This window comes from Somniosus microcephalus, unplaced genomic scaffold (assembly GCF_052327205.1).
Source record: "Somniosus microcephalus isolate GS21.2 unplaced genomic scaffold, FLI_Smic_1.0 unresolved_chr2, whole genome shotgun sequence".
In the NCBI taxonomy this organism is placed as follows: domain Eukaryota; kingdom Metazoa; phylum Chordata; class Chondrichthyes; order Squaliformes; family Somniosidae; genus Somniosus; species Somniosus microcephalus.
In genome coordinates, this window is record NW_028225180.1 from 39,815,098 (window position 1) to 39,842,668 (window position 27,571).

The 27,571-nt window shown below is 48.1% G+C and overlaps 1 pseudogene; it reads right to left on the reverse strand.

The window, feature by feature from the left end:
- Positions 1-2,255: 2,255 nt before the first annotated feature.
- LOC147092544 (NACHT, LRR and PYD domains-containing protein 3-like) lies at positions 2,256-21,465 on the reverse strand (annotated as a pseudogene).
- Between the last annotated feature and the right edge of the window lie 6,106 nt (positions 21,466-27,571).

Genomic DNA, 27,571 nt, shown 5'->3' on the forward strand with positions numbered 1-27,571 from the left:
CCAGAGGGGACTGACCGAGACCTTCTCCAGAGGGGACTGACAAAGACCTCCTCCAGAGGGGACTGACCGAGACCTCCTCCAGAGGGGACTGACCGAGACCTCCTCCAGAGGGGATTGACCGAGGCCTCCTCCAGAGGAGACTGACCGAGACCTTCTCCAGATGAGACTGTCCGAGACCACCTCCAGAGGAGACTGATCGAGACCTCCTCCACAGGGGACTGACCGAGACCTCCTCCAGAGGTGACTGACCGAGACCTCCTCCAGAGGAGATTGACCGAGACCTCCTCCAGAGGGGACTGACCGAGGCCTCCTCCACAGGTTGTAGCCAAAGGGGCCCAACTGAGTTCTGTCTGTTTATTACCTGGGGTTTATTTCCTCTCTAGGCCTTGGTTTCGTTACCTTGGGATAACGAGTTCCTGTTCGATTGTGGCCCTTGTGTTTTAAAGAGTTTAAAGACTGGGTTAAAGTAGCCCGGCCTGCAATGTTACAAAACATGTTAACTCGGTGCATGATGAACAGGGGAAGAGTTGAAATTAACGTCGTAAACATGAACCCATGGATGGACATTTCAAAATAATGCTTGTGCTTCGGAGCGATGTGACAACTTTGAGGGGACATGGAGGCCACTTGAGGGGTTTTGATAGAGTAAATAGGGAGCAACTATTTCCAGTGGCAGGAGTGTGGGTAAACAAAGGACACAGGTTTAATCTAATTGGCAAAAGGACCAGAGCAGAGATGAGGATTTTATCTGCAGCGAGTTGTTCTGATCTGGAATGCACTGCCTGAAAGGGTGTTGGAGGCAGATTGTGCTTGTATACTTGTAAAGACACAGTTTGCAGGGCTACGGGGAGAGAGAGGGACTAATTGGATCGCACTTTCAAAGAGCCGGCACAAGCAGGATGGGCCGAATGGACTGTATGATTTTATGATTTGTTGCAGATTGATGGGGCCATTTTGCTGCAGGGTGATGTTGACCATTTTGCGACAGGTTCATGGCGGCCATTTCCCGTTGCCTGTGGGGCACCATTTTTAGAGTCCCAGCTGCGCTCTTTTGCTGACACTCAGTCTCACCATCTTGTGTAAATTGTATATCCAGCCTCCCGAGTAAGACCCACCAGCTTCAATAGACCGACAGGTCGCATCTAGTGTCGTTTGGAGAGGTAAGATGTGCATTTGAGGAAACTTTATTTAACATATTAAAACAATGAAGCCAGTTTATATGAAAATAACGAGGAGGCCAGGCGTGAGCTGAAGTAAGCGGTGGAGTTTTATTAACACAACACAGGGACAACAATAACTTCCATTTATATAGCGGCTTTAATGTAATGAAACGTCAAAAGGCAACTTTTCAAACAAAATTTGACAGTGAGCAACATAGAGATTTTAGGAGATGGCCCAAAGCTCGGTGAAAGAGGACGGTTTCAAGAAGCGTCTAAAAGGAGGAGGAGAGAGAGGTAGAGCTGGGAACAGGTTTAGGGAGATAATTCCAGAGTGTAGGGCCTTGGCAGCTGAAGGCATGGCACCAACGTAGTGCAACGAAAATCGAGGATGTACAACAGGTTAGAGGAGAGATCTCGGAGGGTTGTAGGGACAATTGTTACAGAGTGCGACTTCTCACTGGGAGACACACACTGTACACAGGGTCACTTGTTAGAGTCAGACTCCTCACTGGGAGAGACACACACTGTACACAGGGACACTTGTTACAGAGTCTGACTCCTCACTGGGAGAGACACATTGTACACAGGGACACTTGTTACAGAGTCTGACTCCTCACTGGGAGAGACACACACTGTACACAGGGACACTTGTTACAGAGTCAGACTCCTCACTGGGAGAGACACACACTGTACACAGGGACACTTGTTACAGAGTCAAGACTCCTCACTGGGAGACACACATTGTACACAGGGACACTTGTTACAGAGTCTGACTCCTCACTGGGAGAGTCACTCAGGAATACTGAGTGCAATTGTCAGTGTCCCACTGCAGCCCAGACTGAGCCCCACCCTGGGCCCTTCCTGTCTGTGCATTTCCCCAGTGCCCCATTGGGGAACATTCAGCCCCAGATATCCTGCAGAAGCAGCGCTGTGGGGCCGAGTGGCTGAGTCTCGTGACCCTGTGGCTGGGCCTCTGACCTCACAATGGGAGATGACGCGCGCTCAACTCGAGATGGAAACCGTTAAAGGGCCACTTAAAGGGGAGCGGCAGAAAATCGGCCAAAAATGACCAGTGACGGTCATCAATTGAAATGTTTACACTTCCACGCTCAGTCCACGTCTTGTTCCCTGCAGCGACTCCAGCTGATTCTTTCCGGTTAAACTGAATTGATTCGCCCCCAGCCTGAAACAGATTAAAGATAAAACAGGAAATAAACAGATTGAACAACAGTGTAAATAACCGCGAGACTGGGGTTAATATTTCAATAATAAATTCAGGCAAATATTACCCATAATGTGACTGAATCCCATTTATATTTTATTTATGAAATTAAACATTAACACAAACACTCACTGGATCCACTCCAGACTCCTGCAGGTCATTATAAGGTGGCGGAGAGCGGGGACAGATCGGTCTGTGAAGGAGTTTAATCCCAGGTTCAGACCCGTCAGTGAACGGTTTGTACTGAGAGCGGAGGTGAGATCCTCGGCACAAGAATCTGAGAGACCGACACCCCATAGCCTGGGGATCAGAGAGAGAAATAACAGGAATCAGAGTAAATCCCCAGAGTTTATTAACAACAATATTACTGATACTAATAATAATGTCGTGTCAGACATCCAGTTATTATGAACACAATCTCACACAGTCTGGTACTTACTGCAGTTCCTGTATTTTACAGTCCGGGTTCCTCAGAGCCGCAGATAGTAGTTTCACTCCTGAATCTCCCAGTTTATTATCACTCATGTCCAGGACCATCAGTGACCGGTTTGTACTGAGAGCGGAGGCGAGATACCCGGCACATGAATCTGTGAGACCGACACCCCATAGACTGGGGATCAGAGAGAGAAATAACAGGAATCAGAGTAAATCTCCAGTGTTTATTAATAACACTATTACTGATATTATTACTAATGTACAGTGTTTTACATCCAGTTATTATAAACACAATCTCACACAGTCTGGTACTTACTCCAGTTTCTGTATTTTACAGTCCGGGTTCCTCAGAGACGCAGACAGTAGTTTCACTCCTGAATCTCCCAGTTTATTCGCACTCAGGCCCAGACCCGTCAGTGACCAGTTTGCATTGAGAGCGGAGGCGAGATCCCCGGCACCAGAATCTGTGAGACCGACATCATCCAGCCTGGGGATCAGAGAGAGAAATAACAGGAATCAGGGTAATTCCCCAGAGCTTATTTATAACACTATTACTGATACTAATAATAATGTACAGTGTTTTTTAATAACTCTATTAATGTTCAGTGTCAGACATCCAGTTATTATAAACACCATCTCACACAGTCTTGTACTTACTGCAGTGTCTGTGTTTTGCAGTCCGGGTTCCTCAGAGCTGCAGACAGCAGCTTCACTCCAGAATCTCTCAATTTATTAAAACCCAGGTCCAGAACCGTCAGTGAGCTGTTTGTGCTGAGAGCGGAGGCGAGATCCGCAGCACAAGAATCTGAGAGACCGACAGACCGTAGACTGGGGATCAGAGAAACATCAGGAATCAGAGTAAATCCCCAGAGTTTATTAATAACACTATTACTGATACTAATAATAATGCAGTGTTTATTAATAACACTATTACTGATACTGTTAAATAATGTTCAGTGTCAGACATCCAGTTATTATAAACACAATCTCAGAGTCTGGTACTTATTCCAGTTTCTGTATTGTACAGTCCGGGTTCCTCAGAGCTGCAGACAAGAGTTATACTCCAGAATCTCCCAGGTTATTGTTCCCGAGTCTAAACACAAACAGAGAGAAACAAACTGAATCAAACCCCGGATCTGATATATGTTTCTCTCTGGGATATTACAGCAATCACTGAAAGTACTTCAGGACATTAATAACCCGGTTTCCCCCCACGATTTCCCTCCCTGGGCAGGACGGGTGCGGCCGGGGTCGGCGCCGGGTGGCGGCCCCGCTTTGTAAAAAGACTTTCCACTGATTGGCTGGTTACACCCCGCCCAGCGAGTTTTCTGGCCAATTAGAGGAAGCGGGTCTGGTGACGTCATTCGACAACGCGTCAGCAGCCGGTATCCTTAAAGGGGCCATGAATAAATTTAGTTTGACATTTGTGCTATCAGTGTTCTACAGCACTGAGGTGCTGCAAACACTGACAAGCACTGCACAAAGATGCAGGGCTGCACCCAGGTTCTCCCATGACTGCTCCATATGCTTATGGAGGGAGCGACAGCACGCAAGGAGGTTCTCTTCACTTCCAATGAGCGGAAGAGAACTCCCCAGGACACCAACACAGCCTGGTTGCACATTGCATCGGAAGACACTGTGAAGGAACTCTAATATATATCCTTTTTAGATAAATACACTATATAACTTTTTTTTTTTTAAAAGAAACATGACAAGCTTGATTTGAAAATCCTACCTTCCGAAAGAATTCTGACCTCATTGAGATAAGACAGTGGTTAACCCTGAAGAGTACCTTATAAGGAACTCTACCGTATAAATTCTTTAAAACATGACAAACAGGGTTTTGAAATTTAGAAACCTAACTATGAAAGCGCTATGAAAGAATTGAAGTAGGACAAGTTGTTGACCCTGAATAAGTAACCTTATTGAAGCAGAAGAATGGGTGGCCCTGAATAGGTAACCTTATTAAAACAAAGACAATGGTCGACCCTGGATGAATGATCTTGATTAAAACCTCCTAAAAATGACATGAGGTAAGGTACATCTGCCCTTTGCACACATATGGTAAACTCCCAATAGCTATTGATGCTATAGCAGTAAGAATTTCAGTAGGTCAGCTAAAAGATGATTGGTGATAATTAACTTGGATCAACAGAAACCTTATGAAAAACAACTGAAAAAGAGCCTCGAATGAGATAATGAGACTCACTTTAATCGAGCAAAGCAATTCTCGACTACAGGGGCGGCTCTGCAGTCCTTCACTCTTTTGTACCTAGGAGATTGAAGGTAACTGCGACCTTGATAAACTTGTCTATTCAGGATATCCATCAATTAAGAACTATAATACCGTAGCGAAGTTAAGATTTAAAGGTAAGATTCTCTGTTAAGAATAAGATTGTATTTTTTCTCTTTTTAGAACTGTTAACGTTGCAATTGACTGATTCACCAACTGTGAGTTGCATGTCAGTTTTTTAAACAAATCTCTATATTTTTAGAATTGTCTCACATAAGTCTTTTGTATCAATAACTCGCGAAGCCAATCCCTGTACACTCTTTGGTGGAGAGTTATATATTTATGAAGGAGATCTCCGGACACTTATAATATCCTGGACTTTACTGTCTGGCTAAACTTATTAAAAGTGCCATCTGGAGAACGGTAATATTCTCGGGTTGCTCCTTTCCTTTAGGGAGAGATAGACTGGACCTTTAGACCTAGTTAAGTGTCTTTAGGATTCGGCTACCTCAACCTTCAGTTGGAAGTGAACATCTGAGAAATACGCCTGATCCGGGATAACCCCAAAGAGGCTTGGAAAAGTAAATATCCTTTCAACACAAGCAAGGATGTCGTCAGGAGCACCAGGCTGCAGCGGTGCAAACCTTTCAATGATCTCAGTAACTCATGAAACGTTACTGCAAAGCCACACTCAACCTCATTCTGCTGTGCCACTCATCACATCCCCATCACTCTGCCTTCCCTACTCTATTCCTGCACATTCTTACTCACACCAACTTACCTTGCATCGCCACCCATCCCTCTCTATCTATCATTATCACATCCCCATCTCATTAGCCACCACTCACTCACCATCATCCCAGTCCAATGCTACCGAATAACAACGCACAAGGGAAGGCATTTAAGTGCTTTAGCCAATGTTCATGTGAATTTTCTGTTAATGTGCTGCCAAACATTGAAATCTTTCTCTTGAAAACTTTCCGTTTCTGGACACATCTGTGTGCACCTTTGGAGGTGGCCTAGTGAGTTGAAGTGAATGGTGAGACATAACGGTATCCCCCGCACTGCTGGTGACTGTGAAAGGAATGACCTGGGCGTTGTAGGGATGCTTTATGTTGTTGGTGTAGGTTGGTGCCAAGCTGGCACATCATGTGCCAGCCAGGGTGTACAGCATAGAAACATAGAAGATAGGAGCAGGAGTAGGCCATTCGGCCCCTCGAGCCTGCTCCGCCATTCAAGGCGATCATGGCTGATCATCCAATTTCAGTATCTGGTCCCTGCTTTCTCCCCATACCCCTGGATCCCTTTAGCCTTAAGAAATATATCCAACTCCTTCTTGATTATATTTAATGAATTGGCTTCTAATGCCTTGTGTGGTAGAGAATTCCACAGGTTCACCACTCTCTGGGTGAAGAAATTCCTCCTCATTTCTGTCCTAAATGGCCTACCCCTTATCCTTAGACTGTGACCCCTGGTTCTGGATTCCCCGACCATCGGGAACATCCTCCCTGCATCTAGTCTGTCCAGTCCTGTCAGAATGTTATAAGTTTCAATGAGATCCCCTCTCATTCTTCTAAACTCCAGCGAGTAAAAGTCCAATCGTCCCAATCTCTCCTCATACATCATTCCTGCCATCCCAGGTATCAGCCTGGTGAATCTTCACGGAACTTCTTCCATGGCAAGAACATCCTTCCTCAGATAAGGTGACCAAAACTGCACACAATACTGAAGATGTGGTCTCACCAAGGCCCTGTACAACTACAGCAAGACATCCTTGTTCCTGTACTCAAACCCTCTCGCTACGAAGGCCAACGTACCATTTGCCTTCTTAACCGCCTGCTGCACCTGCATGCTTACCTTCAGCGACTGGTGCACAAGGACACCCAGGTCTCGTTGCACTTCTCCTTCTCCCAATCTATTGTCATTCAGATAATAATCTGCCTTCCTGTTTTTGCCACCAAAGTGGATAACCTCACATTTATCCACGTTATATTGCATCTGCCATGCTTCTGCCCAATCACCCAACCTGTACAAATCATCCTGGAGTTTCTCGGCATCCTCCTCACAGCACACACGCCCACCCAGCTTTGTGTCGTCTGCAAATTTGGAGATATTACATCTAGTTCCCTTGTCTAGATCATTAATATATATTGTGAATAGCTGGGGTCCTAGGACTGATCGCTGCGGTACCCCACTAGTCACTGCCTGCCACTCGGAAAAAGACCCGTTTATTCCAACTCTTTGCTTTCTGTCTGCCAACCAGTTCTCTATCCAAGTCAATGCCTGGCCTCCGATCCCATGTGCCTTAACTTTACACGTTAATCTCTTATGCGGGACCTTACCAAAAGCCTTCTGAAAGTCGAAATACACTACATCCACTTGTTCTCCCTTATCTATTTTACCAGTTACAACCTTAAAAAATTCCAGTAGATTAGTCAAGCACGATTTACCTTTGGTAAATCAATGTTGACTTTGTCCGATCCTGTCACTGTTTTCCAAGTGCTCTGCTATTACAACTTTTATAATGGACTCTAGCATTTTACCCACTATCGATGTCAGGCTTACCGGTCTGTAATTCCCCGTTTTCTCTCTACCACCTTTTTTGAATAGTGGGGTAACATTAGTTACCCTCCAATCCAAGGGCACTGCTCCAGATTTCATCAAATGTTGGAAGATGATCAGCAATGCATCTACTATTTCTAGGGCCACTTCCTTAAGTACCCTAGGATGTTGATTATCAGGCCCTGGGGATTTATCCACCTTCAATCCCATCAGTTTCCCTAACATCATTTCCCTACAAATACCTATTTCTTTCAGTTCCTTTCTTTCATCAGGCCCTATGTTCCCCGACATCTCTGGCAGGTTATTTGTGTCCTCCTTTGTGAAGACAGAACCAAAATATGTATTTAATTGGTCTGCCATTTCTTTGTTCCCCATTAAAAATTCCCCTGATTCTGACTGCAAGGGACCTACGCTTGACTTCATCAATCTTTTTCCCTTCACTTATCTATAAAATCTTTTACAGTCAGTTTTTATGTTCCCTGCAAGCTTACGCTCATATTCAATTTTCCCCTTCTTAACTAATCCATTTGTCCCCCTTTGTTGGATCCTAAACTGCTCCAAATCCTCAGGTTTACTGCTTTTTCTGGCCAATTTATGTCCCCTCCTTGGATCTTATGCTATCCCTAATTTCTCTTGTTAGCCATGGTTGAGTCACCTTTTTTGTTTTATTTTTATGCCAAACTGGGATGAACAAATTCTGTAGTTCAGCCATGCGGTCTTTGAATATTTGCCATTGTCTATCCACTGTCAACCCTTTGAGTGATAATTCCCCAATCAGTCCTACCCAACTCGCGCCTCAGACCATCGTAGTTTACATTATTTAAATTCAGAACATTCAAGTACTTCATTCTCCATCTTAATGAAGAATTCGATCATATTATGATCGCTCCGACCCAAGGGGCCTCGTAGAACAAGATTGCTAATTAATCCTTTCTCCTTACATAATACCCAGTCTAAGATGGCCTGATCTCTGGTTGGTTCCTCGACATATTGGTCCCGGAAACCATCCCGTAAACACTCCAGGAATTCCTCCTCCACAGTATTGTTACCAATTTGGTTAGCCCAATCTAAATGTAGATTAAAGTCACCCATGATGACTGCTGTGCCCTTATTGCACGCTTCTCTAATTTCCATTTTAATGCCATCCCCAACCTCCACATTACTGTTTGGAGGTCTAGATACCACTCCCACAAACGTTTTCTGCCCCTTGGTATTTCTCAGTTCTACCCATACAGATTCCACATCATCAGAGCTAATATCCTTCCTTACAATTGTGTTAATCCCTTCTTTAACCAGCAATGCTACCCCACCCCCCTTTCCTTTTTGCCTATCTTACCTGAATATTGAATACCCCTGGATGTTGAGTTCCCAGCCTTGGCCACCCTGGAGCCATGTTTCCGTAATCCCAATCAAATCATATTCGTTTACCTCTATTTGCGCAGCTAATACATCCACCTTATTACAAATGCTCCTCGCATTAAGACACAAAGGCCTAGAAATTCAGCTGTTTGCGCCAGCCATTAGCGCCAGATTTCCGGCGCTATCCACTTAGCGCCCGGGCACCGCCGGATCTGCGCCTACGCCGAAATTCAGCTGGGCTTTAGCGCCGGCGCAAAGTGTTAGCGCCCGCTCAGCTGCGCGCGCATCTTATGACGTCATTCCGTCGTGCAACGCCGTTTGTGCGCCCCAAACCGGAAATTCAGTGGCGCCCGGCCGATGTTGGCGTGGCGCTGCTAAGAACTGTGAAATGGAACTCAACAGAGGCCCTGTGGGATTCGGGGAGCACTAATTAAAGGGCACATCCACTCACCCATAAAAGCTAGGCATTTCGCTGCAATGACTTGACTGGTTTGGATTTCTGCACAGAGAGCAAGGCACAGAGATTACTGATTTCGGACTCCATAGGAGAGGTATTTTTGGCTTCTAGCCAGTGCTTTGACATTTGCATCCTTGTGATTTTGCTGTTTGGAACTTTGTAATGGGGGCTGCATGGGGGGCCAACCCTCATTTCCTACATTTTGTGCGAAGGGCTGGCAGACGCTTTGAGACAGGGCCAGGCATGCCTAGACGCAGAGGGGCCATTAGGCATCACCAACATAGGCCTTACCCAGTCAGGCAATACCGGGAGCAGGTCTCATATCTCACCATGACTGCAGCGCATTGTGTTAAGAGGCTGCGCTTCAGAAGGGAGGTGGTTGAAGAGATCTGCCAGCTGCTTCATGCAGATTTGCAGCCACAGCTCATGTCCAGGGCGTCTCTCTCGGTGGAAGTGAAGGTCACGGTGGCTCTCAGCTTTTATGCAAGCGGCTCCTTCCAAGCCGCTGCTGGGGACATCGCGACCATCTCCCAGTTCGCCACGCATCGCTGCATCCGACAGGTCACCGAAGCACTTTTCGCGAGGAGGCACCAATTCATCTCCTTCCCCATGACCCAACACAAGCAGGAGCAGCGTGCATTCAGATTTGCCAGGTTCGCGGCCTTCCCCATGGTGCAGGGCGCCATTGACTGCACGCATGTGGCTATGCTGGCACCTATCCACAATGCCGAGCAATACCGCAACCGGAAGGGCTACCATTCCCTAAATGTGCAGCTGGTGTGTGACCACAGGCAGCGCATCCTAGCTGTCAATGCCCGCTTCCCAGGAAGCATCCACGATGCCTTTATCCTGCGACAGACTACTGTGGCTGACATGTTCCAGGCACAGCCTCCACCAAGGGGATGGCTTCTCGGGGACAAGGGCTACCCTTTGTGCAGATGGCTCATGACCCCGCTCCGCGCGCCCAGGACCCCAGCGGAGCTGGCATACAATGAAAGCCATCAAGCCACAAGGAACCTAATAGAGCAAACGATAGGCGTCCTCAAGCAACGGTTCCGTTGCCTGGATCGTTCGGGCGGGTCTCTTCAGTATTCGCCGGATAGAGTCTCCCAGTTCGTCGTGGTGTGCTGCATGCTCCACAGCCTGGCTATCCGCAGGACTCAGGCACTGCCACCTGACATTGCCCCACCACCTCAGGAGGACGAGCAGGAGGACCCTGAGGAGGAGGAGCACCAGGCCAGGAGGGAGCGACAAGGTCCAAGGGCCGTCCACCGGGGGCTTATTGCTCGACACTTCTAGGCCCCCTGTCAGGGAATGGCCTGGCCCACTGAACGCAGCCGCTTCGCAAGCCCTCAGCCGGTTAACCCAACAACCACTTGAAACATGACACCTGCACATGGTGAATAAATAAACATCTTTATTTCAAAAACTCAGGGCCCTTCCCACATGGAAGAGCAAAACAGAGAAGACCCACAAAAAACAGTCACAAACTTCTGTCACTCCCAAAACCTGGGGAGGACTAACATAACATCACCATCCAAATGGCGTTCATCACTGGCCTAACAAAAACAAGCCCCCCCAACAACACAAAGACCCCCATAAAACAAAAACACATAATGCCCCCCAGAACAGAAGCCCCCGCATCACCCAAACCCTCGCTCAACACATTCTATTGGGTGTGGCGAGAGGGCGAGTCTGTCGACAGCCGTCTTTTGCCCCGGCCCGTCCTGCTGCTGCGCCTCAAGCTGGGCCGTGAGGCTGTGCCGAGGCTGGGGGAAGGATCCTCAGGGCGACAAGGCGTCTCGCCAGATGCCCTTGGGGGTCGGCCTACACGAGGGCGGGCCCGGGAGGTGCCGGCTGGTGGCTGCTGCAGCTGTGGGTGGCCCTCTTCAGTGGCTGCAGTAGCTCCTTGCACCCTGGCTGGGGGAGTGGCAGGCTCGCCTGCACCAATGGGGACAAGGTGGGTGATGCCAGGTGCGCGCTGGTCGCCAGACACACGTGCACTCGGGCGGCCTGGCTGGGGAGCAAGCGCGCCAAACTGTTGGTCGCCAGACCGGTGTGCGGCAGCAGGGCGGCGGCTGGCCTGGCGACGCCTCCGCGCCAGTGCGAGGGTCGCAGAAGTCAGTGCCCCAACTGCGCCGGCATGTCCCCGCATCTGCAGTCCCATTGTCTGCACAGCACCTCTCAGCTGGCGACTGGCGTGCTGCGCTGCCTCGAGTTGTTCGAGCCCCCTCTCATGCGCTGCCACAAGGAGCTCCACCCCCCTGGCGTGCGCTGCTGCAAAAAGCTCTAGGCCCCTGGCCTGGGATTGGCCGAAAGCCACCACACTTTGAGCGAGGCTTTCGATGGCCTGAGGCATCTGTGCCAGCACCTCCATGATTTCCACGTGCCGGCGCTCCGACGCCGCCGACATCTCGTCCAGGAGGCGCACCTCCTGGGCGACATCCGAGTCCGGACTGGAGGGCGCCTCCACCCTCTGGCCAGAAGGCTGGCGTGCCGCCGGAGCGCTGCCGCGTGCGGCCACGCCACTGGCACCAGGTTCTGCCCTCCCCTCCACTGCCTCCCCCCTCTGGGCAGAAGGCTGGCGTGCCGCCGGAGCCTTGCCGCGGGCGTCCATGCCACTGGGACCAGGTTCGGGGCTCCCCTCCCCCGCCTCCCCCTGGCTCTCCGGCACGCTGACGTCTCCCCTTCATTGGCATCTCCTGGAGCGGAGGAGGGTTCCCCCGAGGTGGCGCCTTCATGCTGCTCCTCGACGTCCTCCTCCTCCGAGGGCCTGGCTGTGTGGGCTTCAGGGAGCACCTCCTCCTCACCAGCTGAAAGCAGGAAGGCACAAGTGTAGCTTTAGAGTGAGGACAGGCCGACAGCGAGGGAGACGCACTGGTGCATTATGCGCATTTATCGGCTAGTGGGGAAGGATGTAGATCTGAAGCGCGAGGGCAAGGATAGAGGTGCAGCCGGTCCTGTCCTTACCAGTGGGCTCCAGTATAGGGTCGGCGTCGCCGAGCGCCACAGGCCCAATCACCGGGTGACGCAGCAGTCGGGCCACCCTCTCTTCCAGAGGCGTTAGCTCCTGGAAATCGCGAGGGCCTCCACCAGTGACACGGAGGCTCCTGGCGTTCCTCGCCAGCTTGGCCTGCAAGAGAAAGGAGGGCGTCTAAGTACAGTGTGGTGCCCCGTTGCTGTGTGTGAGGCCTCACATGGTGGAATAGCTTGCACAGAGTGGTGCCCTGTAGCTGTGTGTGAGGCCTCCCATGGTGGAATAGCTTGCACAGTGTGGTGCCCTGTAGCTGTGTGTGAGGCCTGCCATGGTGGAATAGCTTGCACAGTGTGGTGCCCTGTAGCTGTGTGTGAGGCCTCCCATGGTGGAATAGCTTGCACAGTGTGGTGCCCTGTAGCTGTGTGTGAGGCCTCCCATGGTGGAATAGCTTGCACAGTGTGGTGCCCTGTAGCTGTGTGTGAGGCCTGCCATGGTGGAATAGCTTGCACAGTGTGGTGCCCTGTAGCTGTGTGTGAGGCCTCCCATGGTGGAATAGCTTGCACAGTGTGGTGCCCTGTAGCTGTGTGTGAGGCCTCCCATGGTGGAATAGCTTGCACAGTGTGGTGCCCTGTAGCTGTGTGTGAGGCCTCCCATGGTGGAATAGCTTGCACAGTGTGGTGCCCTGTAGCTGTGTGTGAGGCCTGCCATGGTGGAATAGCTTGCACAGTGTGGTGCCCTGTAGCTATGTGTGAGGCCTCCCATGGTGGAATAGCTTGCACAGTGTGGTGCCCTGTAGCTGTGTGTTAGGCCTCCCATGGTGGAATAGCTTGCACAGTGTGGTGCCCTGTAGCTGTGTGTGAGGCCTGCCATGGTGGAATAGCTTGCACAGTGTGGTAAGTGCAGAAAGAGCTCTTGATTAACATGCAAGTGCCATTGCAGCGGCAGCAGGGCTGGGCATTAGACCTTGGATGTCCCTTTGGCCCTAATAGGAGGTGCACATGCAAGGATGAGGGGGACATTGGAAAGGGTACTCACCTTGACCAGCCGACATAGGTCGTTGTATTTCTTGCGGCACTGGTCCGCACTCCTGGGAACATCGGAGTTGGAGGAGACCCTCCGGGCAATTTTGGTCCACGCCTCCCTGAACTGGCTCCTGGGAGCCTTCCTGCCACTAGCCGGGCAAACGACCCGTCTTCTTTTGCGCACCCCATGAAGGAGCACACCCAGCGCATGCTCAGAGAACCGCTGGGCTCTTTCACGGGCCCTCTCCATGACCTCCAGCCGTTGAGATGGCACACAACCAGTCCTGAGGCCTAGTTGCAGGGCTACAGCATGCAGGGCGTGGCTGCAGTCAACGTTGACCCTTCCCCCTTTAAGAGCTGGCCGGCGTCAGGGTGTCTGCTGACACTCACCACATGATCGCACCTGCGCTGCGCCCGGAATCGGCGTTATTAGGCTGCATCGCCGGATTAGCGCCTGAACACAGGGTTCCAACGCCTTTTGCAGCGCTCGGCCAAAAAGTTGGCCAAATCTACTGAATTTCGGCGAGCTCGCCTGCACTTTCCGGCGGTCGCTAAATTTGACGAGCGCCCGACTTTAGCGCCGCAATAGTGTCCGAACTGAATTTCTAGGCCAAAGCCTCCAGGCTTGTTTTCTTAACGCTCTTAGACCTATTATAATTATTATTTACTGTGGCCATATTTGATTTAAACCGTTGATTTCTCTGACTGCCACTTTTGTTTTTCTCCTTCCTATCTTTTGCTTTTATCCTTGTTTCCTTTCCCTCTGTCTCCCTGCTCAGGTTCCCAAACCCCTGCCATTTTAGTTTAAACCCTCCCCCAGAGCACTAGCAAACACTCCCCCTAGGACATTGGTTCCAGCCCTGCCCAGGTGCTAACCGTCCGGTTTGAACTGGTCCCACCGCCCCCAGAACCGGTTCCAATGTCCCAGGAATTTGAATCCCGCCCCCTCGCACCATTCCTCTAGCCACGTATTCATCTGAAATATCCTTCTATTTCTACTGTGACTAGCACGTGGCACTGGTAGCAATCCTGAGATTACTACCTTTGATGTCCTATTTTTTAATTTACCTCCTAACTCACTATATTCAGCTTTTAGGACCTCATCCTGTTTTTTTACCTATATCGTTGGTACCCATACGCACCACGACAACTGGCTGTTCAGCCTCCCCTTCCAAAATGTTCTGCAGCCGCTCTGAGACATCCTTGACCCTTGCACCAGGGAGGCAACACACCATCCTGGAGTCTCGTTTGTGGCCGCAGAAACGCCTATCTCTTCACCTTACAATAGAATCCCCTATCATTATAGCTCTCCCACTCTTTTTCCTTCCTCTCTGGTGCCAGGAAGGTGGCTGCTGCTGCCTTCCCCTGATAAGGATCCCCCCCAACAGTATCCAAAGCGGTATATCTGTTTGAGAGGGGGATGACCCCAGGGGACTCCTGTACTACCTGCCTGCGCCTATTACTCTGCCTGGCGGTCACCCATTCCCTTTCTGCCTGTGCAACCTTTACCTGCGGTGTGACCAACTGGTTAAACGTGCTATCCGCGACGTCCTCAGCCTCGCGAATGCTCCAGTATGCATCCATCCGCAGCTCCAGCACCGCAATGCGGTCTGCCAGTAGCTGCAGCTGGATACACTTCCCGCACACAGCCGCCAGGGACACAGGAGGTGTCCCTGTGTTCCCACATGGCGCAGGAGGTGCATACCACAGGGCCGGGCTGTCCTGACATGACTTACCCTTTATTAATTCAAATTAAATCAAAGCAATACCACCAATTAAATGATATACTCAATGGCCCTCGTTTACCAACTGTCCCCGCTACACCACAGAGAGCCTAGAAACGATAAAACACAAAATTTAAGCTTGTAAGTGAAGTAAATCTGGCTCTGGTGAGGCCATCCCTGGCATCTCGGGCAGCAATGTGATCGGGTACTGATGCCCTGTGCAGTATCAGGTGATTGCGGCGAAGGTTGCTGCTGGTGTGCCTGGTACTGATGGTGTTCGGGCTGATCATGGTCAGATTCTGAGAATAAAGGTGAGGCAGCATAAGCCATACCCATTCACACACACACAGAAACCCCACAGTGCAGATAGAGGCCATTTCGGCCCATCGAGCCTGCACCGACACATATCCCACCCGATCCCCGTAACCCCTACACCAACACATATCCCACCCTATAACCCCACATATTTTAATCCCCCTAACACTAAGGGTCAATTTATCATAGCCAATCAACCTAACCTGCACATCTTTGGACTGATGTAACAGATGGCAGGTGAACTTGAGATGACAGAAGCAATCTGTCAATGATGAGACATGTTGTTCCAATGAAGTGACAGTAGATAGGGAGCTTGCTCCAAACATTTGCAGCCTGCATATATCTCAATCTGTCGTCCAGATGCAGTAAGCAACAGTTTCTGAGCTTGGAAAGTGAACGGCTGTGGGATGGGACCTTTTATGCAGGTACAGCAAGCAATTAGGAAAGCAAATGGTATGTTGGCCTTTACGACAAGAGGATTTGAGTATAAGGATAAAGACGTCTTACTGCAATTATATAGGGCCCTGGTGAGACCACACCTGGAATACAGTTTTGGTCTCCTTACCTAAGGAAGGATATATTTGCCATAAAGGGAGTACAACGAAGGTTCAGCAGACTGGTTCCTGGGATGGGGGGATTGTCCTTTCAGGACAGATTTAGTAGACTAGTCCTATATTCTCTAGAGTTTAGAAGAGCAAGATTGACCTCATTGAAACATATAATTCTTACAGGGCTTGACAGGTTAGAAGCAGGGAGGATTTTTCCCCTGGCTGGGGAGTCTAGAACCAGGGGTCATAGTCTCAGAATAAGCAGTCGGCTATTTAGGACTGAGATGAGGAGAAATTTCTTCACTCAGGTGTGTGAAAATTTGGAATTCTCTGCACCAGGTGTTTGTGGAGGCTCAGGCATTGAGTATATTCAACATATGAACATAACATAAGAAATAGGAGCAGGAATAGGCCACTTGGCCCCTCGAGCCTGCTCCGCCATTCAATACGATCATGGCTGATCTTGTGCTCAAAGCCACTTCCCTGCCCGCTCCCCATAACTCTTCAGGCCCTTGTCTTGCAAAAATCTGTCTATCACCACCTTAAATGTATTTAATGACCCAGCCTCCACGGCTCTCTGGGGCAGAGAATTCCACAAATTTACGACCCTGAGAGAAGAAATTCCTCCTCATCTCAGTTATAAAAGGGCGACCTTTTATTCTGAAACGATGCCCCCGCGTTCTAGATTTCCCCACGAGGAGAAACATCCTCTCTGCATCTACCTTGTCGAGCCCCCTCAGTATCTTATATATTTCCAATAAGATCACCTCGCATTCTTCTGAATTCCAATGAGTATAGGCCCAACCTGCTCAACCTTTCTTCATAAATCAACCCCCTCTCGCTGGAATTAACCTAGTGAATCGTCTCTGAACTGCCTCCAATGCAAGTATATCCTTCCTTAAATAAGGAGATCAAAACTGTATGCAGTACTCAAGGTGTCGTCTCACCAATACCCTGTACAGTTGTAGCAGGACTTCCCTGCTTTTATACTCCAACCCTCTTGCAATAAAGGCCAACATTTAATTTGCCTTTTTGATTACTTTTATACCTGCATGCTAACTTTTTGTGTTTCATGCACAAGGAACCCGAGGTCCCTCTGAACTGCAGCATTTTGTAATCTCTCTCCAATTAAGTAATAATTTGCTTCTTAATTTTTTCTGCCAAATTGAATAACTTCGCAATTTCCCACATTATACTCTATCTGCCAAATGTTTGCCCACTTAATTAGTCTGTATATATCCCTTTGCAGATTCCTGGAGTCCTCTGCACAACTTGCTTACCCACCCATCCTTGTATCATCCACAAAATTGGCTACATTACACTCAGTCCCTTCATCAAAGTCATTAATGTAGATTGTAAATAGTTGAGGCCCCAGCACTGATCCCTGTGGCACCCCACAAGTTATCGTTTGCCAAGCGGAAAATTATCCATTAATCCCGGCTCTCTGCTTTCTGTTAATTAGCCAATTTTCTATCCATGCTAATATATTACCCCCAACTCCATGAGCTCTTATCGTATGCAGTAAACTTTTATGTGGCACCTTATCGAATGCCTTCTGGCAATCTAAATGCATCACATCCATTGGCTCACCTTTGTCAACCCTGCTCGTTACATCCTTAAAGAACTTCAGCAAATTTGTTAAACATGATTTCCCTTTCAGAAAACCATGCTGACTCTGCTTGACTGCATTATGATTTTCCAAATGCCCTGCTACTGCTTCCTTAATGAAGGATTCCAGCATTTTCCCAACGACAGATGTTAGGCTAACTGGTCTATAGTTTCCTGCTTTCTGTCTCCCTCCTTTCTTAAATAGCAGTGTTACATTTGCGGTTTTCCAATTCGCTGAGACCTCTCCAGATTCCAGGGAATTTTGATATATTGCAACCAATGCATCCACTATGTCTGCAGCCACTTATTTTAAGACCCTGGGATGCAGGCTATCTGGTCCAGGGAACTTGTCTTTTAGTCCCATTATTTTACCAAGTACTTTTTCCTTAGTGATTGTCTTTAGTTCCCCCCTCCCTGTGGCCCCTTGATTATCCATTATTGAGATGTTGTAAGTGTCTTCTACCGTGAAGACAGATACAAAATATTTGTTCAGAGTCTCTGCCCTTTACCCGTTCCCCATTATAAATTCCCCAGTCTCATCCTCTAAGGGACCAATGTTTACTTTAGCTACTCTCTGCCTGTATACCTATAGAAGCTCTTACTATGTTTTAATATTTCTTGCCAGTTTACTCTCACAATTCATCTTCTCTCTTTTTTTTAGTCATCAAGGCAGAGATCGATAGATTTTGAATATTAAGGGCATCAAGGGATATGGGAATAGTTCAGGAAAGTGGAGAGGAGGAAGATGATCAGCCATGATCTTATTGAATGGTGGAGCAGGCTCGAAGCGCCAAATGGCCTCCTCCTGCTCCTATTTCTTATGTTCTTATTTCCAGCTGTCAAGTAATGAGTTGATTCTATGGCCATTCAACTCCTGCCCTGCTTACGTGACGTGATCCCCGAGCAGCGTGAACCCGTGAGTGACCTGGTAATCTCTGAATGTGAGCTGAAAATAGCTGTTAATGCTTTGGGTCATAATGACCTGAATTGGCTCCCCCGTCGCTGCATGTCAGGTCTGCTCAGAGCTGACAGATCCGTCATTTGGGAAAGGCTAGTGGCGGCATGCTGACAGCGGGGTCGCGACCCGCTGGAAAAAAATCCAGTTTCCAACACGACCCGCCACCAATCGCACCCGCTGACCACCCCCCCGCAAAATTCCCCCGAACCTGTCACTAGGAATGAATCTCACTCTGTCCAACTCCCCATATATTCGTAAATGTATTTATTAAATAAAGTGCTGTCTGTGTGAAGCCTTTAAATGTCCCTCATGATCTCATTCCCTGATGATCAGAATTATCCTCCTGGAGCTCAGTGATCGGCCGCGTTATGTTTGGAGAAACTTGTCTCATTTCTGCTGCCCCCTTAAATCCCGGATTTTACGGGAATGGGGCAATTTTCCCAGAATTAAATGATAAAGCGGTGATTCCCTGTATTTTATACTCTATGCATTATAATAATCTGTATAATATCTCAGGGGAAGTTATATTGTGAAACGACACTAACTGCTGCTGTAAAATCCGTCCCCCAGGATTTTATGTAACAAGGAGAGTTTATTCTGTCCCGTTACAATTTTAAATGTCCCTGAGCCCCTAGTTTATAGGGGACGGGAGTCTCTCACTTTATTCCCATTAAACTGGCTCTACATTTATTTCAGGTGTAGCTAGCCCGACAGTTTTTGGGGAATATCGAAAGTTCCCTCCCCGAGCGGGGCCTCACACACACGGGGCGGATAATGGAGAATTCCCGGGTTCACTGCCCCAGGTTTACCCAGGAGCCGCCCGCTGTGTGTGAGGCCCGTATGATCCCCGGTGTGTGTCTGTACTCCGGGGCTAATACCCCACAACATGTTAGATTGGAACCTTTTTACCGTCAGATTTAAGATCCTGAATATCAATCTTTAGTCAATGTTCAGGATGTGAATAATTCTAAACATTTACAGCTGAAAGAATTCCAGATTCCCCAATATTCCCAATCCAGGAAACCTTCCCTGAGACAAGACACACCCTGCACATTATTGGAGTAAATATCTAACTGTTAGTGATTTAAACTCGGGTTTCTGTCCTGTTTCCAGTTAAAATATTTTGAATTAACTTTATCTTTATTGCCGGATTATATTTTATTTTTAAATTCCGCTGTCCAATCTTATTAAATATGATTTATTGTAATTAAATTATCAGATTCTCAGTGACCTATTTTTGCTGATCTGATAAAGACTGTAAAATCCTTACTTGTTCACAAGGATCCATTTTAATTTCTCCAGTCCTTAGGGAATTACTGACCGATCCTCTTATTATTGGTAATATTTGTGTTGAATCTGCTTCTCTCTGGTTTAACTGAACTGCTTGTTTACCTTCATACGGAAAAAAACAATCCGTGAATTTTCTACAATTCACCCAACATTGAGACACAAATAAACTGTTACCTCAACTCCCGGCATTTGGGCAGCGCGTGTCCCAGCCGCTGGAGACCCTCACACTGAATGTAGCTTTCCCGCAGATCGAGGTGTTTTATTGTATCACAGAGTCCAATGACATGAGACAGGACTGCACAGTCAATCGGGGTCAATGACAATCCACGAAATGTAACTGATTCCACAGGTCCCACTGTGATCCGAGCCAGTGCTTTATTCTGAGACTCAAACAGGTAGTGGAATGTGTTCAGGAGGTTCCTTTTACCAGTTTCACTCTCCGTGTTTCCAATCTGTCCTTCAACCTTCTCCTTCACCCAGTCAATCACTCGGCAGGTGGTTTGATGAAGAAATGGACCCAGAAACTCCTCCAGGGGCCGAGCTGAGCGTGGAGCGGAGAGACCAGCAACAAAACGGAGAAATATCTCAAATCGCCCATCTTCCTTGCTGTGGGCTTCTCCGAGGAGTTTCAGGATGTCCCCGGGATCTGGAGTCAGGAATTGAGAGAGTGCAGCTACAAACTCTTGGATGGTGAGGTGTGAGAATGTGTACACCACGCTCTGGGCAGAATTATCTCTCTCCAAAAGTTCCACCATGAACCCAGACAGGAACTGGGAAGGTTGCAGATTGTACTTGATCGAATCTCCATTTCTAAACGCAATCTTCTTATCGGAGAGTCCTGTGAAGGCCATCTCACCACGCTTCAGTAACACATCACGGGGGCTTTCAATCTCTGGGCCATGGTTTTCCAGAATGTTGTAAATATAGTAGGAATATAGTTGGGTGATGGTCTTGGGAACTCGCTGCTGATTCCTGTCTCTTTGTGTAAAGAAGGGGCCCAGTGAGAGCCCGAGGATCCAGCAGTAGGAAGGGTTGTAGCACATGGTGTACAGGATCTCATTCTCCTCCACGTGTTTGAAAACAGCTGTTGCCACAGTCTGATCTTCAGAAAACTTGTTGAAATATTCCTTCCGCTCTTCCCCAACAAATCCCAGGATTTCAGCCCAGACACTGATCTCAGCCTTTTCCAATAAATGTAATGCTGTGGGGCGGCTGGTCACTAGCACTGAACATCCTGGGAGCAGCTTGTGCTGTATTAAATTGTACACAATGTCAGACACTTCACACCAGCAGTCGGGATCTGTGCACATGTGCTGAGGTTCTGTATTTCTCCGATTGTCAGCAAAATCGATCCTGTCCTTGAATTCATCCAAACCATCGAATATAAACAGCAATACCTCTGGGTTCTTCCAGAGCTCTCCCAGAATATTCCCAAAGTAAGGATACAGATCCAGTATCAGATTCCTCAGGTTTATCCTACAGTTAATAGCGTTCAAATCCCGGAATTTAAAGCTGAAAACAAATTGAAAGTGTGGGTATATTTTCCCAATGGCCCAGTCATGAACAATCTTTTGTACCATTGTTGTCTTTCCAATCCCCGGGACTCCGCTCACTGCCCCTGAACTCCCAGAATTGGATTTTCTCCGGGAAAAACATCTCTGAAACAATTGATCAGTTCGGATTTTTTCCAGCTCTCTCTGGAGATGTTTCTCTCTCCACTCTTCATGGTCTCGGCCTCTTGCCAGCAGTTCATGTTCTACAAGTGTCCGATCTCGAACAGTGGAAATGACCGTTAGCTCAGCGTATCAATCAACCAGCTGGAAAATCTTAACCTTCTCCTTTATTAGGATAGTGTTCACTCTCAGTGTTTCAGTTTGTACCCGGAGTGTTTCCTTGTGTTTCTGTTGAAGATCTTCAATTAAAACAGACAGAAAGTGGTCTCAATGTTAGTTATATTGACAAAGAAGGCTCAAATATACTGCTCTGCTTTTCAGTAAAATGTGACACGAACTATTTCAAAATTTTAATCGTAGACAGTTAGAAAATCAAAACAGTTCATGTGAATCTTGGTTGACAGGAAATTTCTGTGAGCAGTTTCAAATCTACATGGGAACTAATATGGCGAGCTGTGCAAAGGTGAAATGTTGCCTCTGATGGTGAATACTATCAGTAGTACAATGTACTGCAGACATCTCATTACAAATCCACAGGTGATTCTGGTTACATGGCTGCAGTGGCTATAATGGGTAAATAATTGAACCCCACACCCAGCAGAGTGGAGCTTTATACAAATAGCAAATCGGGAAATGGGCAGCACAGAGAGGGACAGGCTCACAATGTACTTATTGGGCAGCACTGAGAGGGGGACAGGCTCACAATGTACTGATTGGGCAGCACTGCGAGGGGGACAGGCTCACAATGTACTTATTGGGCAGCACTGCGAGGGGGACAGGCTCACAATGTACTTATTGGGCAGCACTGAGAGGGTGACAGGCTCACAATGTACTTATTGGGCAGCACTGAGAGAGGGGCAGGTCGCAATGTATATTAATGATCTGGACGAGGGAATTGGATGATGTATCTCCAAATTTGCAGACGACACAAAGCTGGGTGGGAGGGTGTGCTGTGAGGAGGATGTCGTGAAACTCCAGTACGATTTGGACAGGTTGGGTGATTGGGTAGAAACATGGCAAATGCACGATAATGTGGATAAATGTGAGTTTATCTACTTTGGTGGCAAAAACAGGAAAGCAGATTATTGGAATGGCAATAGATTGGGAGAAGGGGAAGTGCAACGAGACCTGGGTGTTCTTGTGCACCAGTCGCTGAAGGTAAGCATGCAGGTGCAGCAGGCAGTTAAGAAGGCAAATGGTATGTTGGCCTTCGTAGCAAGAGGGTTCGAGTACAGGAACAAGGATGTCTTGCTGCAGTTGTACAGGGCCTTGGTGAGACCGCACCTTGAGTATTGTGTGCAATTTTGGTCGCCTTATCTGAGGAAGGATGTTCTTGCCATGGAAGGAGTGCAGCGAAGATTCACCAGGCTGATACCTGGGATGGCAGGAATGACGTATGAGGAGAGATTGGGCTTGTACTCACTGGAGTTTAGAAGATTGAGAGGGGATCTCATCGAAACCTATAAAATTCTGTCAGGCCTGGACAGACTAGATGCAGGAAGGATGTTCCTGATGTCCGGGGAGTCCAGAACTAGGGGTCATCGTCTAAGGATAAGGGGTAAACCATTTAAGACTGAGATGAGGAGGAATTTCTTCACCCAGAGAGTGGTGAACCTCCGGAATTCTCTGCCACAGAAGGCAGTGGAGGCCAATTCATTAAATATATTCAAGAAGAGTTGGATATATTTCTTAAGGCTAAAGGGATCAAGGTATATGGGGAGAAGGCAGGGATAGGGTACTGAATTTGGATGATCAGCCATGATCTCATTGAATGGCGGAGCAGGGTCGAGGGGCCGAATGGCCTACTCCTGCTCCTATCTTCTATGTTTCTATATGTTTCTATATGCAGCACGCCGAGAGCGACAGCAATGTACTGATGATCCCCAATTATTTGATCAAGTCTTGGGTCAGTTCTTGTGGAATTCTATACATTTCCGGTTAACATGTCACAGGGAAATGTTAATATTATTGTGAAGGTAAAAAGAGCATTAACAACAACAACTTGAATTGACATAGCCACTTGAACTTAGTACAAACGTCCCAAGAGGCTTAGCAGGAGCATTATCAGATAAAATGAAACACGGAGCCAAATAAAGAGATATTAGATCGGGTGACCAAAAGCCTGGTAAAAGAGGTCGAATTTTAAGGGTGAACAGGCAATAACTAGAGGCGGATAGGGTTGGAGAGGGAATGCCAGAGTTCAGGGCCGAGGCTGCTGAGAACACAGCCGGCAATAGTGGAGAGGTGAAAATCAGGGATGCACAATGTTCAAAATTGAGGAGTGCGGAGATCTCGGAGGGTTGTAGGCCTGGAGAAGATTGCAGAGGTAGGGATTGGTGAGGTCATGGAGGGATGGAAAACAAGGATGATAATTTTAAAATTGGCCAGACTGGGACCCAAAGTAGTTCAGCGAGCACATGGGTGATGGATGAACAGGACTTGCTGCGAGTTCCGATAGGTACAGCAGAGTTTTGGATAAGTTCAAATTTACAGAGTGTGGAACGTGGTTGGTTGGCCATCCTTAGCGTGTTGGAATCATTGAGACTGGAGATAACAAAGGCATAGATGAGGATTTCAGCATTAGATGGGCTGAGGCACGGGAGCAGACAGCGAATGTTACAGGGGTGGAAGTAGGTGGTCTTGTTGATGGAGAGAGAATGGGAGTGAAAGGTCAGCTCAGGACCTAATAGGATGCATTGGTTACAAACAGTCTGGTCATGACTCACACAGTTGCCAGGGAGAGGGACGGAGTCCGTGGCTAGGGTATGGAGTTTGTGGCCGCGACCAAAGATAATGGCTTTGGTTTTCCCAATATTTAACAGGGGGGAAGCGATTGCTCAGCTAATACTGGATGTCGGACAAGCTGCGTGACGCATCAGAGACAGTGCAGGGCCTGAGAGAGATGGTGGTGCGGGAGAACTGAGTCTCTTCAGTGGAATCTGACATTTTGCTTTCGGATGATGTCGCCAAGGGACAGATTGCAGATCATAAATAGGAGGTGGTCAAGGATATATCCTTGGGGGATACCAGAGGTAACAGTGCGGGAGCGGATAGAGAAAAACGTGCAGGAGATTCGATTCTTTTGCTACGATTGGATGAATCATAGTCATAGAGTCATAACGGCACAGTTGGAGGCCATTCGGCTCATCGAATCCATGTCGGCTCTCTGTAGAGCAATCCAGTCAGTCCCATTCCCCCACTCTATCCCCATAGCCCTGCAAGTTTATTTCCCCCAAGTGCCTATCCAGTCTCCCTTTAAAAACAGCGAGTGTATCTGCTTCCACCACTTCCGTCAGCAGCGAGCTCCAGGTCCTCACCACTTGCTGTGTAAAAACGTTTCTCCTCACATCCCCCCCTCTATCTCTTGCACAAAACCTTAAATCTGTGTCCCCTAGTCCTTGTACCATCAACTGGTAGGAACAGCCTTTCCCCGCCTAGCCTATCCAAACCCATCATAATCTTGTACACCTCTATCAATTCACCCCTCAACCTCCTTTGCTCTATTGAAAACAAATCCAGCTTTTCCAACCTGTCCTTGTAGCCAAGATTCCCCATCCCCAGAACCATTCTGGTAAATCTCCTCTGCACCCTCTCAAGGGCCTTCACATCCTTCCTAAAGTGTGGTGACCAGAACTGGATGCAATATTCCAGTTGTGGTCTAACCAGCACTTTATAAAGGTTCAGCATAACTTCTCCACTTTTGTACTCAATACCTCTATTTATGAAGCACAAGATCCCATATGCTTTCTAACCACTCTCTCAATATGTCCTGCCACCTTCAGGGACCTTTGCACATGAACTCCCAGGGCCCTCTTTCCCTGCACACTCTTTAAAACTGTGCCATCATGTGTATATTGCCTCTCCCTTTCCTTATGCCAAAATGCATCACCTCACACTTCTCAGTTTTAAATTCCATCTGCCACTTGTCTGCTAGCCTATTTCCTGTTGTCATCAATTGGTATCATCCTCACTGTTTGCCACACCAAGTTAGGTGCCATCAGCAAATATTTATATATATATATATATATATGCCAGACGGCTAATTGTGCTTGTAGCTCACCAACCTTATACATCACACTTTGTGCGGTTACATATATGCATTCTAAACCCATTTTTGAATTTTTTGTAGTCTTTCTTGGTCTGCTCCTATCTAATATGGTTTTACTTCCACCTCCAGTGCTACTTTCTTCACTAGTACTATGCAGCACACTCACTCTTTCATGCATATTATTCCTCCTTTCTACTCCCTTATGCTGGTGCTGGTGCCCATGAAATTTAATCCGCCCGGCTTGTACAGGTCCCACCTTCCCCAGAAATGCTCCCAATGCCTCAGGAATCTAAGACCCTCCATCCTGCACCATCTCTCCAGCCAGGCATTCAGCTGTTCTACCCTCCTATTCCTGTACTCACTAGCCTGTGACACCGGGAGTAATCCGGAGATTACTGCCTTTGAGGTCCCGCATTTAATCTCTCTCCTAGCTCCCTAAACTCTGCCTGCAGGACCTCATTCCTCTTTCTGCCTATGTCGTTGGTATCGATATGGACAACAACCCCTGGCTGTTCACCCTCCCCCCTCAGAGTGTCCTGCAGCCGCTCAGTGACATTCTTGATCCTGGCACTAGGGACGCAACATACCATCCTGGAGTCACTTCTACGGCTGCAGAAACGCCTGTCTGCTCCCCCAGCTATCGAATCCCCTACCACTATTGGTCTTCCACTCTTTCCTCTCCCTTCCACCCCGTGCAGCTGAACCACCAGTGGTGCCGTGAACCTGACTCTGGCTGTATTCCCCAGAGGAACCATCACACTCACCCGTACGCAGAACAGAATACTGGTTGGAGAGCGAGATGCACTCTGGGGACTCCTGCACTACCTGCTTGGTTCTCCTCTTCTGTCTGGCGGTCACCCATTCCCTCTCTGGTGGCACACTCTTAAGCTGTGGGGTGACAACCTCCAGAAATGTGCTATCCATGTAACTCTGAGCCTCGCGGATGCACCGCAGTGACTCCAGCTGCCGCTGAAGTCCTGAAACACGGATCTCGACCTGCCGTAGTTGGTGACACTTCCTGCACACGTGGTCGTCCAGGCTACGTGAAGTGTCCAGTACATCCCACATGGCACAGGATGAGCACTCCACGGGACCTAGCTGCCTTGCCATTGTTCTATTTAATAGACTAGGAATGGAATGGAATTAAGAAAGATGATTAAGAGCATCAGGAATTTTCGATGAGGAAAGGTCGAGGAAATGGGATTAGTTTATTTTACTGAAGCGACGTCAGGGACTTGTAATTGAAGTTGTCTGATTTTTAATGGAATTAACAACATTGCTGCAGGAACAGGCTCACTGAGAAGAGAATCAGGTACTAACAGAAAGGTACAAGTAGGAGGTAAGGATTAAGATGGAATTGAGTTAAATTATTTCACCGAAAGGTTAATAGAATAGGGGATCAAGTTACCAGGGAAGGGCATTTGGGGCAATGTAAATGGGACTGAAAGACAATCAGATGAGTTTGTGCAGACACTGAACAGATGGGCAGGTGAGATCTTCACTGTTACAGAGTCCAACACCACCTTCAGGGTGCCAGTGCAGCCTTCAGTCGCCTGAGGAAGAGAGTGTTTGAAGACCAGGACCTCAAACCCGGCACTAAGCTCATGGTCTACAGGGCACCAGTGATACCCGCCCTGCTGTATGCCTCAGAGACATGAACCATGTACAGCAGGCATCTCAAAGCACTGGAGACGTACCACCAACGCTGCCTCCGCAAGATTCTGCAAATCCATTGGCAGGATATGTGCACCAACGTCAGTGTTCTCGCTCAGGCCAACATCCCCAGCATCAAAGCTTTGACCACGCTTGAGCAGCTCCGATGGAAGGGTCACATTGTCCACATTCCCGATACGAGACTCCCAAAACAAGCAATCTACTCGGAGCTCCGACAGGGCAAGAGTGCACCAGGTGGGCAGAGGAAAAACTTCAAGGATACCCTCAAAGCCTCCTTGAAAAACTGTAACATCCCCACCGACACCT